The sequence below is a fragment of the Porites lutea genome, chromosome 9, assembly GCF_958299795.1.
Source record: "Porites lutea chromosome 9, jaPorLute2.1, whole genome shotgun sequence".
Classification (NCBI taxonomy): Eukaryota; Metazoa; Cnidaria; class Anthozoa; order Scleractinia; family Poritidae; genus Porites; species Porites lutea.
The window spans coordinates 10,374,646-10,394,334 of record NC_133209.1 but is presented as its reverse complement, the minus strand read 5'-3'; the positions used below and the strand labels follow the sequence as shown (position 1 = coordinate 10,394,334).

Genomic DNA, 19,689 nt, shown 5'->3' with positions numbered 1-19,689 from the left:
GATTTGTGATTGGTGGATTTCGATCCCTTTTTTTAGTTTCTGTGTTTCAAGGTTCGTTGCTTGTGATCTTATTGTGACCAAAACCCGACGTTAATATTCCAAATATTTTTGATAGATTTCACCCCTGGACTTCAGACTTCCAAATTTCGATGAGGCAAAAATACTGAAGATTCAAATTGACTTTTGAGATCGTAAAAGTGGGATTAAGTGCCGTGTGCGAGCAGAGCTTTCTTTCTCACATCATCGCCTCTTACCTTGTACAAGACGTTCGCATGGCAGAAATTCGCCTCGCTTCGCTTGTTTACTTGCCTTGTTTACGTTAGCACGTATTGCGTGCCTATTGCACATTTGCGTCAAAACAAGCCGTTTCCATTACTCTATTTGGGCCACGCCCAAATAATAATCGTCGCACTTTGTAATACCTGTCGCACTTTGTAATAAAATTGTCACACTTTGTAATACCTGTCGCACTTTGTAATAACACTTGTCGCACTTTGTAATAACAGACCATCGCACTTTGTAATAAAAAAGCTGTCGCACTTTGTAGTAACGCTTGTCGCACTTTGTAATAAACTTGAAATAGATGGTCGTAGGACAACTGTCAAGTAACCCAGTAATAAGTGTCATCATCGACAACAACAACAACGACAATAATAATGATAATAATAATAATAATAATAATAATAACAATATTATAACAATAATAATAGTTCTCACGTTTTAAGATGACGCTGATGATTGTTTAGGCCGCTCAAGGGACGGCCACCACATTAACACAGAATAATACTAGGGTATCTAAAAGATAGTCATGCTGCGGCACATTGTGTTGATACTGGCATTAGTTAGGCAGTGAGACTTAAAAGAATCGAAAATGACATTGAATGCCCTATTTACATGTTGGAAAGTACTAGAATAATTACTATCAGTCTATAGAAAGAACTCGTGGGAACGTTGTTTAGAAAATGATCGAGTGGTTATCAACTCTGGTTTTCCCACAGTAAATTGTAGGAAATGATAGAAATTCAGATTGTTTATCCATATATTTAATATACGATGTACTGGTATTTTCTCTAGGAACACAATACTTTTCTTGCTATTTATTGCACTTTATTAAGTAACAGTTATTTAGGTATATATTTATAGAAAACAACAACACAAAAAACGGAAAAAAAAAAGAAAGAAGGAAAAAAATGGTTCGGTAGGACTCGAACCCTGCACCTTCGGCTCGACGCGACTACACCTAATCAGTACACCACAGAGGCTGATTACGTCATTTTTGGGAAAAGTCTTTAATTTAATTCCTTTTCCATGAAACTTCCGCCGGCAAGATGATCGCCAGCCGCATTAACCGAGCTAATTAACAGTAAAAAAACAATGTATACGCATATTCCATGGCAATGAATGAATAAAAGACATAATTATGCTTTTCAAAACGCCGATACACGTCCTCGCCTGCAAAGTAGGACACAAAACATATGTTTTGTTATCTCGATTTCCGCTGTTTATATTTTGAAGCGAATGGTCAAAATCACATCCATTTTCGGCTCATACTGGTTCTTAAGAATAGCATTGCATGACATTTTCTCACTTTCACATCACCTTGTAGCAAGCTGGAATTTGTATATCTCCGTGTTGCAGAGTCGAAGAGCAAATGCTCATCAGTCTCGTCAGATTTAGCACCGTAGCTTATAAGATTTTTTATCTGTTCGGTCATCGTAGGAGAAGTTAAGGTGACTCGACCCAGTTTCTTTTTTGGGGGGGGGTACTATCCTACTTTGAAGCTCTCTGGTATCCCCACCTTTACTTTTATCGTAAATCTAACACATAGAATGGATAACATATAGATCAATCTACAATATAACATAAAATATTTGGGGATCGGAGTAAATGTGGTTATAATGCCACGCACCTTTGAGGTCTGAGTCGAAAATCTGCTGTTGCCGGCAATGACCACGCTTGGCTGACTTCCGAATGCTCACCGAGATATTCCCGTCACGAGTTGGTTTAATTATTGGCTTGCATTAAACCTATGAAAAAATGATATTTTGTAATAGTAAGTAGATTTAGAGTGTAGCACTTCTTGATTTTTTTTCCAAAGGCACAAGAATTGATTAAAAATTGTGAGTTAAACCTCTATGTATTACGCGATGGCCTGTCTCACTGTACCAAAATTATCAAATCTCGGTGAGCATTCGGAAGTCAGCCAAGCGCGGTCATTGCACGCGTGCTGAACAAGAATGCTGTATAATGACAGACTAGAAACAATAGACAACTCCCAAAACACAAACTCAGCCAAAACGCTAAAAATCTTCAATGTTTACTCAAGTTTGGGCTTATAGAAGATAATGTCACAGTTTTTCAATGACCATGAAATTCAGAGTCCGGGTAGTTAGTTTATCAATTGTGGCCCTGAAAAAATTTGAAGGAAAAAAAACTACGAATTTTTAAGAAAATGCTTTTTTCGTGAGAAGGACTCTTAAACGTTGACAAACGTCAACAAATAGTGAAAACTATAATTTCTATATGTTTGCTTTGCTCGAAATCGCGCGCATTTACAAGGCCCTAAAGCGTTTTGCTGACTTGCAAGGACCCATCTGTTATAACGATGCCCAAAATAAAGAGATGAATCTCATAGTTTGTTAGATATAATCCGTGTAAAGTTTGCTTATCATTTTCGCATAAATTATGACCTAAATTTGGAAACCGCTGAATTTCTCGAATTGGGTCTTTGCGATTTTGGTGAAACTCTGTTCAGCGCAAGGCACTAATGCGCACTATATGTAGCCGAGAGATTTTCACGAAAAAATGCCGGCAACAGCAGATTTTCGACTCAGACCTCAAAGGGGCGTGGCATTATAACCACGTGACATTTACTCCGATCGCCAAAAATTTTATGTTATATTGTAGATTGATCTATATGTTATCCATTCTAGGTGTTAGACTTACGATAAAAGTAAAGGTGGGGATACCAGAGAGCTTCAAAGTAGGATGGTACCCCCTCAAAAAAACTGGGTCGAGTCACCTTAAGTTTTTTTCGAAATTACAAGGACTTCAGTTTCCTTTTACCAAGATTTTAGAAGTAATTTGACGTATTACGAAAGTGTAAATTTTACTAATTCCTCTCTTCTTTCAATCCGAAAATTTTAGGTTTCCTTTTTTTTTCTACGAAAAATAGCCCAGCCTGAGGAGTGAAATGCCGAAAACCTAGACTAAGAAAAACGTTGGAGATTAATTCGATAAGCTTCGACCCACTTCTTGTACACATGACATTCATCAGTCAAAGCCTAGTTGTATAGGTGTTGTCCAGTTTGGTGTTACTATCTCTGTATATGTCTCAAGTAATACCTCGCAGGTAACGAAATCATAGGTTTTCTAGTTGCCTGTGCTAGTAGTAAAACTTTAAAAATATTTTGCTTATACGATCACGTTTCGCCTGAAGGACACCTTTAATTACTTTTACTAACAATTAATTAAATAAAATTCCAATACAAACTCCCATTTTAAACGACTCTCCCTGTCATAGGCGTAGACACTTTCTCTCTATCGAGGTCGTCCGCATATAAAGAGTTGTACTTCCCTAGAAAGATCTTGAAGCCAGAAGTTGATGTGAACACTTATTATTATTGTTGTTGTTGTTGTCGTCGATGATGACACTTATTACTGGGTTCACTTGTCCTCCGACCATCTATTTCAAGTTTATTACAAAGTGCGACAGCTTTTTTTATTACAAAGTGCGACAGGTATTACAAAGTGCGACAGGTATTACAAAGTGCGACGATTATTACAAAGTGCGACAGTACACACGTGGTGCACCGTCCTTGTCTAACGCGCAATCTTAAAGAAGTAATAGTGGCTTCCATATTTTGGCCAAATTAATCAAACGAGGCCTGGAAAGATTCAAAATGTTTACTGCAAATAATTAAAAAAACGTCACCAGTGGCAAACCGTCGAACCACAACAGAAGCCTAAACACAAAATCCAATTAGTTGCTGGCCAATAACTTCGTATGTACCTGTTTTTATAACACTCAATTGGGGTCTTACACTGAGCCGGCTGGGCATTTGGCCCATTATTCTCACTTGATTTGGTCCCATATAGGAACAAAAGGAGTACTCATTCCATCTTAAAACAATTGTTTTTTATAAGGAGTCCTCTAAAGCAAATACCATGGGGATAGTAAAAAATTATCTTTCCCTGCGTATATACAACTCGTAAGACCTTGCAATTCTTCCGAGCGTGTTCTGGATTACTGTTTTTCCACAAAATAGAAAGGATGGAATAAACCATCCATTACTATTGAGTTACCCTATCTAAGGATCAAACTAAAGACACAAGGCCAACAACGTAAAAAATGATACCCTATTAAAGGCTCGAGATCCTCAAAAACCATACCCTATCAGGCGGTACTTACCTATCTAGCCCATCCATATATGGGATTATATTCCCCCCCCCCCCCCAAGACTTCACGTGTCACTTGGCAAGCAAACATGGATTTGGACCACGAATGCCAGGTTATTCATGAATTTTCTGTTTTTAAATGTTGCTTTAGTTATTTAAATATTTTTGAATTTAAACATGATTCATCTCTTTTTGGTGATATGTCACAGGAAGTTTCATGTCTTTCATAAAAGCGTTTCTAGTTGGTCACGTGATTAATCAAGGCAGAAAAATTTATAGCGTAAGACATGCATGTTTGACGAAAGTAAATGTTACGGAGATGTTACGTGGTAGCAGACGTCATCATCTTTGTTTATGAAGTAACCATGCATATTTTGGCATTATATTAATGTTGACGAAGTAAGTTGAATCACTCTCAAAAAATTATTACAAAGTGCGATGGAACTATTACAAATTGCGACAGCTTAGTTTATTACAAAGTGCGATGGACTGTTATTACAAATTGCGACAGCTTTTTTATTACAAAGTGCGACACGGTTTATTACAAATTGCGACAGTTATTACAAAGTGCGATGGATTTATTACAAATTGCGACAGGTATTACAAAGTGCGATGATTATTACAAATTGCGACAGTACACACGTGACCTCCATGAGTTGGCACTTGAGCCTACGATACGATTTTGTGGCTCTGGTCAGTGGATATTCTGTTTTGACAGCTGGCAATTGACTATAATGATATGGATGTTAAACACAGGCTACAGGCAATTTACACTAGCTAAAAAGGTTGACATTTCACATTGGCTGCCCTGTGGTGAGAATGGATAGACGGACGTCGATGTCGTGATTACCAAAATTTCTCGGATGGATAAAAATTACCAGGTGGGGAAGGGGGGGGGGGGGTGTACTCCCTTATGTTAGTTATATAGGCCGTGTGCCGCCCCATCGGGTTACGTTTTTGCCCCTTTTTGGTCTGAAAACGGGTGTACACTTTGCCCAGTTTGGTCACGGGTATGGTTCTTGAGGGAACTACGGGAGTGTATGAACGTATTTATCATATCAATTCCAAATGAGTAAGAAAGGGAAATATGGGAATTGGAAACGGATTTGAAGAATTTTTTTTGTTTGCGCTGTAATCTAATTAATGTAACATAATTTCTGCCTAAAGGCCAGGTCTGAAAACAGGTATGGAATCTAGAGATCTGGTCTGAAAACGGGTGTGGAAAATTACATTTTTTGGTCCGAAATAGGGTCAGGATTTGGAGAACCGGGCGGTACACCACCACCACGAATTCCCAGGAGTACCCCCACAGGTAAATTACCACATTTTCGTTGGCGGTTCGGGGGTTTGACTCCCGATTCTTTCTCGGTGGAACTTGGATTCCAGTCGTTAGTGTGATTAGGATTCCAGACTCCTTGAGCTGTGTAACCACGATCCACCGTTTAAGCAACTGGAAACAGTTCAACGTTATGTAATAAATAAATTAGACAAAAAAAGCGCCATTCGGTGTCCAAAGTAACTGAAATCAAAGAATGAGTAAAATTTTCCTTCAAGTTGCACCTTTCCCTCTCAACAAGGAGAACTTGTTGATGGCTCTTTACAAGAGATATCTAACGAGATTGCCGTTTCCTCGTAAAGAAAAAAAAAAGGAAAAACACTTCATATCTGATTCTCTACTTACATAACTGTACTTGAAGGTGGATATTCCAATTTTTTGTTCGATTTCAAGAATTATATCGGTTTTATTTGAGATGCTTTATTAAATGTTTGACACATTCGCATCGCCCGTCGTTCAAGCCACTGCTTGGTGTCTAGATATTGGACGAATATTCCGCTGTGTGACTGGTATTGGATTCGGCACGAGAGAAATGGCAATAAAAGGTCTGCCAGATTATTTTAGGTCTAACTTATTAAAATTACAAGTTTGTCGTAGCCTGCATGACAGGCGCAAAAAGGGAGGTGGAATAGAGAGAAAAATACCTCTCTCCTGAATACCCCTTTTTTTCCCCTTCCTTCTGATTCCCCATTCCTTTTGACGCTTACCACACACGGTCAAATCTGGCCGATAGCTTATTTTTTTATTCAGTTTCTTTTTTATTATTATGTGTTTATTATTGCTAGTTGAAGCTGGTCACGTACTTGGGTAGGGCCTATACCAGTGTGACTGCCACCTTCTTGTGCTCGTCAAATTTAGACGTACAGCTTTAAGGGGTACATGCCCTTTTATCTATTTTGGGTGTACCACTTGGTTTATTTATTCCTATGTATTTTCTTAAGTTTGACAATCAGTCTTAAAGCCGCAACAGGGTCACCAGAACAGCGCGTGGCGCCAATTACTGCGTCCCCGTAATATAACAGCAGTCCCACCTCCCATGAGAGATAAATCATCACAGTTGGGGACTGCACCCCCTACCCTTAACGAACAGTGTGTTAGTTCGTTAACGTCCCACAGAGTTTATATGTTTAAGGGTTGAGAGACGGGGCCTACAGTTTAGTGTTCTTATTCAAGAAGACTAGTATTGTCAAACAGTTCGCAGTTGTCTTTGCATACTAAGCAGAACTTTTTCTTCAGCTATTTAAGGTGTTTCGATTCGTTTTTTCGGAGACCATACGGGTGTTTTTCAATCGCCTTTAAAAGGATTTTGGTCTTGTCCGTTCGCTACAAAATTTTCATCAGTGATTGACTATGAATTGAAGTTTGTCAGCTTGTTTGCCCGTTGAACGCGTTACGCAACTATGGCGGTTGATGAGGAAAACTACGTCGTTGAAGAAAACACCAGAGTCACCCGGCTGTTCCTCTACAATTCAAACGCTTCTGGAACTGGTTCGGTAAGAGTAAGTGCCCAGGGGCTCGTCTCGATCTTATAGAAAACATTCACCACGAAAATTCTATCGTCCCCGACCAGCTGCCCCTGGGTCTCCGAGGATGACAAATGAGAAGACATAATGTACATCTACTTCTCGCGAAAAACGTCTTCATCCCGCATGCTTCAGCTTTTTGCGCAAACTGGAAACCTATTTAGTACTTAGAACCCGGTGAGCATAAATGCATATGTTGTAGTTCAGTTTTTTCTGGTTTAAAATTTTTTGGAACCAGTTCAAAATTTTTAAACTGGTTTTATTATTTTATGTCGGCTAATTTTTTCAAATATATCACTTTTTTTATTTTACTCAAGTGAAGTATATTCTATGTAACCCTTAAGTAGTGAATTAAGTGATTAAGATTAAGCAACTCATTTTAGTGGTTAAGGAGTCATTTAGGGTGAGGGTTAGGGTTAAGTAAGGTCTGGTACCCAATGCTTTTCCACTCAGTCAAACAAACAAACAAAACAAACAAAATGACAGAACCTCGGTAATAAGTATTACGTGACAAATTATTTAAATACACAACATAGCTTTCTTGTACGCTGCTGAAAATTTCAGCTCAGTTGTGTAATCAAGCTCAATGTTATAAGTAGTCTGTGCAAGGATTTAAACGGGTGGGTGAAATTAATGTGTTTATTCTACCAAATTTGGTCTCAACACGTGTATATATAGGCGTTTACAATTTCTTCAATTTTTCCCAGAAGAAGATTTGAATGCAGAGGTGATGTCTTGTCAACACGGTCAATTTTTATAGAGATAATGTCTCCAACTTTAAATTTTCTAGGTTGGTTTTTTTTGGCTTTGGGTTACCATTTCGTTGTCGTACTTTTCCTGATTTTCTGTTATTTTTTGTCGTTTTCTGGGTTGTTCCTCATGATGTTCACATTCTCTATGGCTTTTAATACCATAAACAGCCTCATATGGCGTCATCTTTATTCAGTACTTGTGGAAGAGGTTCTCATTATTAATGCTCTCACATCCTCTTTCCACGATCGATTTGATCTTTCAACCAAACCTTAAGTGGCTGGAGTTCCTGGAGAACCATGAGCCACCCATGAATCACGCAAAACAAGTCTCTTGTAATTAAAACAACTACTTGACTAAAGTTGATGGATGCACCGTTAATATTATTATCATGTTTCCGGCTCTGGTTTGCGTGAATTTTGGCACCAAAAGAAAAATTCCTATGATGCATGACAAAAGCCTAATATTTATAATGTTTATGACGGCTCATCTCAGATTTTCGCTCTTGTGAAAAGGTAAGAACAATGTCGTCAGTCGCCCTCTGCGTTTTTCTTTTTATTTGTTTCTTCGCATCTCAACAGTGTTCCTTAGCTAATCTGGCTGCAGAACATTCGTTCTTCTCTCCACTTGATGAAAGCCAAAATGTTAAGCTTTATTGGAATATAAGCACTGCTAGAGAGGAAATTTTCTTCACTGTTGAGGCGAAGACGACAGGATGGGTCGGATTTGGCATCTCCAGTGGTCAGGGGAAAATGGAAGGAGCAGATATTGTAATAGGATGGGTGAAGGATGGACAGACGTTTTTCAAGGCAAGTAGATTAGTATCCGGCAATCTCTCTAAATGTACAATGATGTAACGCCCTCCTTCAGCTATCGTCTCTAGTCAGACTGTAAATAATTCGGATATGAGGCTAAAGGCAGGTGGAGGGGAGAGAGAGAGAGAGAGATTTTATTTTTTGAGTGCTTAACTGATTGAAATTGTGCGCAAATTGACTAGAGTGCGAGGGAAAAAAAACCACTCTCCATCATAACTAACATAGAAGCTCCATTTAGCAATTACAGAGTTCGGCATAACCCCTTACCTCAGAATCCAAGGTGGCCCAAGCACTTTTGTTTCCATTTTCATTCGCCTTTGCATTTTTTTATCGTTATTTTCAATTTTTTTCCCGCTTTTGTCTTTCTGTACACTTGCATTGCATCTTTTATGGAATGAAGAAACCTCGAGTTGGATGTCGAGTTCGAGTGCAAATTTCGGTATCGAATGTTGGTCTTTCCTGTTTTTCTCTTTGATTCTTTTTGTGTTGTTTTTGCTGTTGTTTGCTTTGTCATTCACGAAAAGATCCTCTGAAGAAGGGGTTCTGCTTCTTAGCCGGCGAGGGGGGCAGGGGGTGTCCACCTCCCTCCTCCCGTTCCTTGCATTCTCGGGTAGGCGCCCCTTTTTTCCTTGCTTTCTACCTCTTGGCTATTTTTCGATTGCGAAATGTTAAGCATCAAGTCGCCCATTTTTTCCCTATCCCCTAATTTTCTCTCGTGTTCTGCCTTTTCCTCTTCCACCTCCCGTACCCCTCCCTCCCCTATTTTTCTCCGGCCTGCCCCGGCTTCCATTTACCGTCTTCACTCACTAAATCGGAGTTTCATTTTCATCAGAAGTTTCAATTTTGTTTGCGGTTTTGTATCTCTCCTCCGCAGAGGCTCCCGCTGGGATTCCTTATGAAAATAACCCGCGTGTCTCTTTTTCTTTCTCCCCAACCTCCCTACAACACAATGAGGCTTCTGCTGAGGAGAGAACGGTTTTGCTTTAATGTTATTTGCGCTCTAAGGGCACTTGAATATCACTTGAATTATGATTTGCTCCAGGTTTTGGGTTTTACTTGACATTTCGTTTCTATCATCACTTATCACTTTACTTTTGTTTCCTTTTTGCTTTGTGTTTTTAATTCTTCGTGTTTAAACAGAAAAATTAAAATTGGGAGCAAAACACTTACTAAATGCGTGACGTCAAAATCAATGAGGGAAGTAAGACGCCATCATATGTGGCATCAAAATTAGGAGCTGAGCCAGAATTATTCGTGATAAGGAAGTCCATCATAAAGTTGGTGAGTGGCTGATGATGCCAGGGATGACGATAATGTTCAAGAGAGTAGATCAGCACGCGACAAAGAACATATGGAAGGATTATGCTCGATCAAAAAAAGTGTTATTAATGATAATCCGTGACATTCCGCCATGAACAGAAATTATCACAGTAAAAGCAAGATACTGTAGAATTCCGAAAGTAACGGCTCCCATTTCTTTCGAATTTAGTAGGCAACAGGGTACTTTTAGGGTAGCCTACTTTTAGGATTGCTACTTTAGGGTAGCCGTTATTTTCGGGTGGATAAAAAACGTTAGTAATTTACCGTTGTTTCAGAAACGTAACATGTCAGGAGCCCGTCAGTCCTGAACATGTACTTAAAGGTTATTCCGTTTATGCATGTTCTTTGAACAAAGCGACAATGTCTGAATATAAATGTTGGTTCTATAAGGCGAAAGTCAGTTAAGGGTGCATTAAATCGCGATGAATGCAAAGTAATATCATTTGACTCTTTTGACAAATATAACAGCTTTTAAATCATTCAACATTTTAAAAGAAGGATTCAGATAAGTTCGAGATAGAAACACAATGACTTTTCTCGTTGTTTAGTTGAGACAGTTTCGCATATAGGGTACCAAAGTTCAAAGATTTTCACACGTTCTTGATAAATTGATCCGTTTTTAAAAGAGATATTTTTTCATTCTTGTTTGTGATATTTTTTGAAGGGCCCCAACTTTCGAGTAGGCCGTTACTTTCAGTGAGAGCCACACGCGGTAGTGAAAAAGTTAAATCTTGCACGCATGCTCTCGATCTACCGTGACTAAAAAGAAAAATAAAAGACTGCGCGCAGTCCGTGTTTTGGGCCCGGCCGACTCACTCATAAATATTCAGCCGTAGCCGCTAGGCGAGGCCATGAAAATGAGGCTCTTCCCTTGAGTGTCGCTCCGTCTCGCGCCTCGTTCTCTCTAGCATCCATAACTTCGCAGGCTAGGAGTATATGAATGAAGTATGCACTCATAAATCCCACATGAAGCTGATTTTTTTTTGTTGTACACTACCAGGATCGACATGCAGATGGTCGCGTGATGCCAAAAATCGATTCGCAGCAGGATTACGAACTGATATCTCTTAAGGAAGACAATGGAAAAACCACCATGAAATTTAAAAGAAAACTGGACACATGCGATCCTCAAGACAACAAAATCGAGGTGAGTTAAGCCTTGAAAGCCTAAATGTTGAAATTTAGTTGTAGCAACTAAAGACGAAGAGATTTTGAAAGCTGGGTTTAGCCTGAATCTTTTGAAGGTGGCAAATTTGTTATATCGACTCAGATGATGAGACTAACTTTTTGCTGGTTTCACTCTGCCCAGAGACGCAGCCTTGTTTTACTCTCTTAAGAGCGAGTGGAGGTGAAAGAGAGAGATTGATAAAGAGTTTGCCGGAGACGTAGCAACATAACGTCTTTTGAAACAAACCCTTTGCAACCGTTTGTCCTAAAGAATAGGCCATGGCGAGTGTCTTGACTGTAACGAGTGTTGTGACACGTCAAGTTGTTATTGTGTGCGACTTAGTTTTCACCATCACACCACAGTAGCTCTCAGCTTAGACAATCCTGTTAACTTATAAGTGTTTAAAATGGTGGCTGAGACCCGACACTTTCAATTTTGCTTTATCAGGGTGTCTGAGAGAATTGAGGTGGAAAAGGGAGAATCGGGAACGAGGTCGACGACGAAGTAGCAATGAATTGTTCAATTTAGGGATTTAGATAATGAAAAAGCCGGCGAAGAAAATTTACGATGTGGACGACTTATAGTTTTCCATCCTCTCAAAAGTTTCTTCTCGTTATTCAAAAGTTTCTTCTCGTTATCACTCACAGTGGCTCTCAGACACAGCACTGTTGAAGAGATTTAAATGGTGGTTGAGACCTTGACAACACTTTCAATTTTCAGGCAGGAACAACGAAAGTGATCTACGCTTATCACCCAGAAGATCCAGCTTCAGAAAATTCCATTTTACAGCATAATCATAGAAACCGTGGGCAAAGGAGCGTTTATCTGCTAAACAACGCTAACAAAGAACCAGCTCTACCTCCTGATACTAAAACCTTTGATATAACGCACAATATGGTAATACTTTAATAGCTCTTTTTAGATTTATAAGCGGTATATTCCTTTAAGCAAAGTGTAAAAGTTTAGAATTAAATAAGACTGGGAAGTTACACACATTTTACATATATTAACCGTGTAAGTGTTCTTTTAGCGCCCTTTCGTATGCTTAATTCCCTACTTAATTAAATACTAGGTTATTTTTACTCTTTTTTCTATCCAGTCCATCGTAATTGCTTTCAGTGTATCCTTGCAATTCAGATCTTAAATATTCTCGAGCGCAAATTGTACGAAATTAGAGGCATCGCTATGAGTTACAGCGTGGCTGTGCTTTTTAGATTGCAAATCGGTGTGGTGTAATGAAATTTCAGCACCCATACGTCTGCACTAATAATCACCGAACTTTAAGGAGTGAAGATTCGAAAACCCAATGAAGAAATCTTTGGCAAATTCTTTCTTAAGACATATGAAGAATGGTTTCTCGTGTTGACCAGCCAATTCAGTGCATAGCACAAACACACCGACATAGTTATTAGGCAAGGCCAAGATAAGCAGGAAAAAATGAGCAGAGCTGGGTAAGACATTGTCTGAAATTTATAATGCCAGGTTTCTGATAACCTATTCAATGGCAATGGTTTCATGACAGGCGTTGTTACGGCTTATACGAGAGCAAAAGAAGTGACCAGCAACGGATTCTTCGGGGGCACACAAAACTAAGTCTTTTTCTTTTCTGCGTAAAATAGGTTAATTTTGCTGAGCTTAAAAACCTTTTGAATGTACAATATATATCAAATTTAACCATGATCACATTTCTTTCTCCATTTTAGACTGCCATTCCCAAAGATGGAACTAGCTACATGTGCACAGTTTTGGAAATCCCTAAACTCAATGAAACCCATCATGTCGTAAAGGTGAGATCTAGACTGCGGAGTAGAACCAACTTGTATCCAGTCTATGGCTTCAGGATTGCACGCACTTTTGTTGTTATCGATAGTTGACCTACAAAAGGCAAACTGATAACTAATGTTTGACTTACTTTTAAAAACGTAGATTGAACCTGTTATTCAATCAGGCCACGAGGGTGTCGTTCATCACATGTTAGTGTACCAGTGCAGTGATGATTTTCCAAAGGAGATATTGAACAATACTGCTTTTAGATGCTATGCTTCAAATATGCCTCCTGAAATTAGAGGTTGTGCTGGACTCACGCCCATAATTGCTGGTTGGGCTATAGGTGGTAAGGTAAGTGTCTAAAATGATGTCGTTATATAAAACCTTAAAGAGAGATGGCATATTTTAAGCTTGGTACCGAATACGAAAGATGCAGTAATAGGCGACATAAACATGAACATTATGGGAAAACGCAACGCAAAGTAAAATTAAGACGTCATTTGACGAACTAAATGTACACGTCAATTAAATAAATAAATGCGCACAAAACAAAACTGCGCGCGCCTACGTACAAGACACAACTGAAATACAAATCTAGTAATAAATAAGTGATGTAAGGATACGATGGTGCAATTCAAGCCTGGATTGTAATCTCATCTCCCGCAGGCCTGCACTATACTTCTCGACGATAATACCATGGCGATTGAAGAATTTATTAAATGATTTTTGAAGTAGATTGCTTTCAAAGCTTTGTTCTCTGAGACGTAATGAAAGTCCGCGGAGTCTCAAGTTTATGAAGTCAACTTTGGACGAGCAAATTCTAGCATATCTCACCAGTTGAGATATGTAAAATTCCGTAAGCTGGATTGGCAGGAATGTTACTGCCCATATGAGGAAAGTTGACAATCCGGAATGCAAAGTCATCTCTCTTATCGTAGATGCTGATACAAAAAGGTGTATTTATGTCGCTAGTCTTGATATTCGTGTCGAGATAACACACTTTGAGTAGATGATGTGGAAGTGTCCTTAAGTTCCAATTTCAACGGGTAAATCGCGCTGATATAATTTCAAGTCCACATTGTTGATACTGAATAACTCGTCGATGTATCGAAAGGTGTTGCTGAACTGGATGGCTTTTGTAATGTCCTCTTTCATTGTTTTGACCTTGAAATCGTACTCGAAGGTATGAAGGAAAAGATCAGCCAACAAAGCTGCACTGTTGGTGCCCGTTGGTATACCAATAACCTGCCGGAAATCAGAGCTTCCAAAACGAACGTAGATGTTGTCGATAAGAAAGTCAATTTCAAGACAAAGCACAGTATAGGAGAAGTACGTGTACCACGCCGACGTCCTATCATTTGTCCAGAAGGTGCGAAAATTATTTGTAGCAATGGAGCTTTCCCCTTTAGCATTAAAAACTCTTTCCAAAGGATCATGGAGTTGCTTTTTAACTTGGGCGTGTGAAAGGCTATGTGAGAGACCTGTTCCTCAAAACAGAGTCTGTCATCCACAGTTATTCCAAACAACGTAACTGATTTGTGTACCGGAAAGGGAAACACATGATCCGTGTTTCCTATTAGCATGGCTTGGTGTTTGGTGGGAGTGACCAACATACCGTTGCTTCTGTACCATTCGTTTGCAATATTGAGCTGATGCGTGAGCCTCCTGTCAAGTAATTTAGGATCAGTGTCTGAGTCATGTAATTGTTCATCATCGGCATACGCATGAAGCTTTACCTCCGTAATATAATATATAAAAAAATATAACGCCATTGATAAAAATAATAAAAATCAGGGGCCCAAGTACACTGCCCTGAGGTACTCCTCTCGAAACCGCTGCCTATTCAGATGCTAGATCTCCAATTGTAACCTTCTGCAATCTTCCACAGAGATAGTCCTTGAGCAGCGCACAAGCGCTACTACCCAGGCCATATGCTTCTAATTTGGCCAGAAGAAGAGCGGGTGGTGTTGTTATCAAATGCTTTCGATAAGTCCAATGAAACAATCCCAACAAGTTATTTTTTGTCTCTACTCCTCCTCCAGTCATCTATGAGTCGAAAGTCTCACAACTATGGAATTTTCTGTAGCGGATAGAAGGTTTGATGGGAGCCCATTGTAAAATCCTTCAAGCTGAGATGACAGTAGCTTTTCAAATATATTATTCAGACAGGGTAATACCGTTACTGGTCTATAATTCTGTTTGACAAGTTCATCATCCTTTTTAAAAATAGGACTTATTTGTCCCATCTTCCAACGGCTAGGATATTTGCATTGAGAAATTGATGCATTTATAATATTTGCAATAGGGGCCGATATTGCCGAAAAACAATTTTTGCCAGTCAGTCACCCTTTCATGGTTTTCCATACAAATCCTTGCAAATTCTAAATTTTCAAAACTGTCATGAAATATTTCCTTAAGCACTACAGGGCTCAAATCTCCGTTTTATTCATAACAGACAATTTGAGCCCTTAAATGCGTAAGAAAACGTTTACACGACAGTTTAAAAATTTTAGAATTTACAAGGATTTGTATGGAAAACCATGCAAGCGTGACTAGATGGCAAAAGTTGTTTTTCTCATACAAATGCTTCAAACTTTCGGCGGCCGTTGCAATCGCTACTTTTGAGATAAACGGCTGAAAATTCTCAGGTTACCTAATTTCAATATGTCCTTTCAGCTTGTGCTAACAAAATTTTTCAAAAGCGAACTGTTTTCGTGTTTACCGAAAGTTGATTACGTGATCAAGTCATGCAAAGAGCCTTAGAAAGAAACAGAGCAAAAGTAAGAGGTTGAAGAAAACTGTTTCCTTACTAGATTCTGTTTATTTTAAAAGGAGTTTTATTATATACCCGGAACACGTTGGATTCCCCATTGGAAAAGAAAACAGTCCAAAGGTCGTCGTCCTTGAAGTCCACTATGACAATCCTCAGAATTTGGAAGGTACGACTGAAATAATAATAATAATAATAATAATAATAATAATAATAATAATAATAATAATAATAATAAGCTGAAATTAACTGATACATAATAGAAAATAAGTCTAGACAACTTTAGGGCAACCAAGGCTGGAGTTTGTCCCTTGTGGATCAAAAAAATCTTTTTTTATGGACTCGAGAGAACCGTTTAAAACGGACGGTGACACTGACAGCAAAAAACATAGCTTAATTGTAATTCCTTTTGGTAATTGAACACTAGGTGGGGAATCGCTTTAGACCAACTAAATCTTTTGCCTCGAATTCGAAGTATATATTTCCCTAATGAGAAATGGATTCTGTTAACCATGACTTTCGAATATTTCACTGTTGTAAATGTTTACGTTTCCGAGAAGAAGAAGTTTGGTCTGATTATTATTGTTTTTCTTTAGGATTGATTGACAGTTCTGGCTTGCGGTTTCACTACACCAGACAGTTACGAAAATACGAGTCGGGAGTACTGCTGGTTGGAGCGGACGTTAACCGCGCGATGCTAATTCCGCCGAAGCAGAGAGACTGGAAAATAAACAGCTTTTGTAGCTCAGATTGCACACAAAAGGTACTGCCATCTACTTTTGTTTGCTCTTCAACGCAGTTTGGAGCTGGCAGTGCTTGTTTTTATGTCTAAATTATTGCTTTTATTATATTTGTGTCATAAATCATCTGACAGTTTCATTTAATCTAAAAACTGAGAACGTCGTCTGTTACAGGTTTAACAGCCTTTTCGTGTTGACCTCTAGAAACTAGTATTTGAAAAACGTGGAGTCAAAATTAAGTAAATCAATTACCCATCGAGTAATTTAAGAGTGAAGCTAACGCTAAACAATTTACTTCAGTATGTTATAGTTGTAAACATTCCCTGAATTAAATCCAGCTTTTTTTCGCTATAACCAGGAGTTAACAGGGGACGACATTCAAAGAGAATATTTATTAGTCTCAATACAGATTAACGTCGGGAGAACCAGGTAGTGAACGAGCAGCGACTCGCTGTTCATCAGTACAACCAAAATATTAGAGCCCACTAACTCATAAGGGGCATGCTTTTTTTGCTAAATTTGAATAGCATCCTGTATTTTGTATTTTGAGCACAAACGTACCTTACACACTCGGGTGTTTCCTGGTTGGTTTACTTAATTAGAAATATACAGTAGCTACAACTGTCAGCGAAAGCAGTTAAAGTGCGGACTCAATTCAGAACACTTAGAAAAAGATTATCCAGTCAAAAATTATTTTTAAAACAAACGATTGATCCACGGACCATTAAAATTCAAGTATTCAACTATGCAACCGTTGAAACTTTCAGGAACCATTTGAACTTATCTGACCTCTCAGGAAACAGCCCTCAAAATTATGAATGTTGTTTAATGGTCTGTTTGTAAAATAACTTGAGAATCTTTTGTTTTCAGAATACGTTGTGATTGGATAATCGTCTTCAAAGTGTCCCGGTTTAAGGGTCCTCACGGAAAGAGTTTTCAAACTGTGAGTGAAGGATTTCTTTATTTCCCAAGGCCCATGTCGTAAATCAGTCTTACTAATAATTCTTTTAGGGACTGAACGAAACCGGGCTACCTGGAGGAGGAATCAACGTCTTTTCGGCGATGTTACATACACATCTAGCCGGTAAGAATAGCGCTAGAAAGTAGAGATCGCTGGTAAGAATCTCCGTACATACTCTTCAAATTTGTTAAAACAAATCTTACTAGTGATCGATAGTGAGTTTGGGCTAATAAGTGGTTGCTCACCTCTGAAAGTAACAATAACTCACCCCAACTATCACCAAGCGACCCGAAAACCCATGCTTTTTAGTCCAAAACAGCAGGCTCGAAATCCTTGCTGAGAAGTATGCCTACAGCCTTAATTCTAGGTTACGATCGAGGCTGCCCCTGCGAGTATTTTTGCCTATTGGGTATTGACAGTATATTCAAGATAGAAGTTTTAAACCACAACGAACTTTGTTCATTCGAACCGTTTTGTCACTTGGCTGAAGCCTCTGCTTATTTTTTTTCAAGACCTTTCCATTCTCAATCCTTTTGAATCTATTAAAAAAATAGAATTTAGTTCAAGCAATTCTTTTTGATGTCACTTCGGACTCGGTGTCACATATGTTCTTACCTACTAACAAAAAGTATGGTATACATTTCGGAAATTGTTTTGGAGTTCTAAGTCTTCGAAGAGGTCAGAGGACGAACAGTTAAACTGCTGTTATCTACTACATTGCTTGCTTCTTATAGTGACGTAGATCTTAAGTTTGGCTAATAAATGCTTTTATGATTTTTGAAGGGCGTAAAGCATTACTTCGCCACGTTAGAGATGGCGTGGAACTTCCAGAAATTGTAAGAGATGACCATTATGACTTTAACTTTCAGGTGAGTTTTACCAAAAAAAAAAAAAAAAAATGAGTTAAAGTGAAACGAAACGAATGAAAATAGGAGAGGTGGGAGGTTGGGGGGGGGGGGGGGGGGGACGGAGGTAGGAATAGTCATTTTCTAGGTTTGGAATGTAGGCGTCTGGGTGTCTTTTACCTTCTGAAAGACAAGGGCAGTTAGGTTGATCCGTCATAGTAGTTTACCGATGAAATTCAAGCTTCTGCCCACATCTAATATAGTGTTTTATTTTGTCATTAACAGCTTACTATCATTTACTTTTTGACAGGAATATCAAGTTTTGAATAAGGAGGTCCATATTGCTCCGGTAATGAATTTATAGTGTCCGCATTTTTTTCTTGGCTCTGTTGAACCAATTGTAGTTTATTCTTGCCCATTTACTGAAGTTTTAAGATAGATATTTAATGTACTCTTGCGGTTCTGAGAAATTAATTTAAGTAATAGGGACTTTAAGATCCAACGACGCGGACGGCAACGAGAACGTCCAAAAAATTAAAAAAAAACAATAGGTTTAAAAAGCAAAACAACCAACTTCTCACGTGCATCACACTTTTTTGTACATTTCTTTCCTGTTTTTGCACGACTACAAGATGAAAATGCCTACGTGCGCGTTTTAAGGAGGAAGTAAACAAGCAACGGCGAAACCTTATTTCTCTTTCTGAGCTTGGCTATGGTCCCTTGAAATTCAGTTTCAGGAGGGTTCGCCTACATTTTACAAAGTCAGTTTGTAGAAATTATCGCTATTAAGACTGATCATGAAAGAACGCAAACTCACTTTTTAAGTAACGTTCTCGTTGCCATCGCGTCGTTGGATCTTAAAAGTCCATAATATCTCACGTTGAACCCCCGCCTTTAAAGAGGGAGACAATATTAATATTCACACACCTGGAATGGTTTTTCTTTCAACAAACAACACCCTTACGCTACTGAACTGTTACGTATCTTTACGGGCTCGAAATTTCAGTGATAGCTACAGGTGAACCTCGATATAACGATGTGCCAAGGGACTGGTAAAATTTGTTCGTTATAACAAGGTTTTGTTACATCGAGGTTCTTTTCCCATTCCATATTTTTAACTATTACTGGGCTAAACAACTTCGTTCGTACGCGTTATTCAGCAAACTTCGTTGTATAGAAGTTTCTAAGTGCTATATCGAGTTTTCGTGGCGAGGAAAGATGAACACATATACACTCCAAAAATGTGTTGGACGATTCTTGATTATTGTCCTTTGGTCAGTAATATAATCAGGATCT

At 38.7% G+C, this 19,689-nt stretch overlaps 1 pseudogene; it reads left to right on the top strand.

Annotated features, from left to right (window-relative positions):
* Positions 1 to 8,531: 8,531 nt before the first annotated feature.
* LOC140948877 (DBH-like monooxygenase protein 1 homolog) lies at positions 8,532 to 18,757 on the top strand (annotated as a pseudogene).
* The last annotated feature ends 932 nt before the right edge of the window (positions 18,758 to 19,689 follow it).